This window comes from Nematolebias whitei, unplaced genomic scaffold (assembly GCF_014905685.2).
Source record: "Nematolebias whitei isolate Nwh7 unplaced genomic scaffold, NemWhi1 Nwh_scaf_18030, whole genome shotgun sequence".
In the NCBI taxonomy this organism is placed as follows: Eukaryota; Metazoa; Chordata; class Actinopteri; order Cyprinodontiformes; family Rivulidae; genus Nematolebias; species Nematolebias whitei.
In genome coordinates, this window is record NW_023636575.1 from 1 (window position 1) to 1,049 (window position 1,049).

Below are 1,049 nucleotides of genomic sequence, written 5' to 3' on the forward strand. Positions count from 1 at the left end.
GTCCAGACACCTTTTTCCACAGCCACGTCTTCCATGTCTTCTGGGAGGACTCCAAGACATCCACAGGCCAGGACATCCTCTCCAGCATGTCCCACAACACAACATTTATCTACTTGTTTTCACTGTGGGTGTATAGCTCAGTGGTAGAGCGATTGACTGCAGATTAACAGGTCCCCAGTTCAAATCTGGGTGCCCCCTTTCTTGTTAGAAATATGAATCATTTTGTAAATAGTGAACATAAACACATTAAAGGTTGGATCATGACAGAGCTTCAACACAAAACAGATGGCACAACCACACCCTGCATCATAGTAAGAAGATGTTCTACTGCTAAAACCAGACTTTTACTAAAATAACTGCTTCTCATCCACAGCCAAAGGAGCCAGTTGAGGTGGTTCTGGTATCTGGTAAGGATGCTTCCTTGGTGCCTCCCTAGGAAGGTTTTGGGCATGTCTGACTGGGAGGACACCCCAGGGAAGACCCAGAACACGCTGCAGAAACTACTGTCTCTCAGTTGGCCTGGGAACTTCTTGGAGTCCTCCCAGAAGAGCTGGAAGAGGTTGTGTAAGGAAATGTCTGGACCTCCCTGCTCATGATGCTGAACCTTAGACCTGAGTCCAGAACTAGAGGAACATGATGGATGGATAAAAATATCTCACACATTAGATTATTTCATTTGTTGTTTTGAGGGGTTTACTTTCTAAACTAAACCTAAACCTTCATTGTTCAAGTAGTTTTTTGATTTTTGCTTTTATTTTAGATACTTTTATTATTCAAGGGAACAACTAATTGATCAAACTTCATTTATTTTGTACTGGAAAACAATTTGCTTTAGATGAAAATGATCAACAATAAAACATTTCTCCACATGTCGTCACCCTGGGGGTATAGCTCAGTGGTAGAGCGTTTGACTGCAGATCAAGAGGTCCCCAGTTCAAATCTGGGTGCCCCCTTCATCAAATGGGACAACTTTTATGTAGTTAATAGTCAAAATAAACACTTTAAAGGATGGATCACAGAGCTTCAACACAACATTGATAAGATTTCTA

At 41.7% G+C, this 1,049-nt stretch overlaps 2 non-coding genes across 2 annotated transcripts; both read left to right on the plus strand.

Moving 5' to 3' along the window:
* Nucleotides 1–126: 126 nt before the first annotated feature.
* trnac-gca lies at nt 127–198 on the plus strand. The gene has a single exon. It is a non-coding gene; the product is annotated as a tRNA-Cys (tRNA).
* A 683-nt stretch (nt 199–881) lies between these two features.
* Nucleotides 882–953, plus strand: trnac-gca. The gene has a single exon. It is a non-coding gene; the product is annotated as a tRNA-Cys (tRNA).
* The last annotated feature ends 96 nt before the right edge of the window (nt 954–1,049 follow it).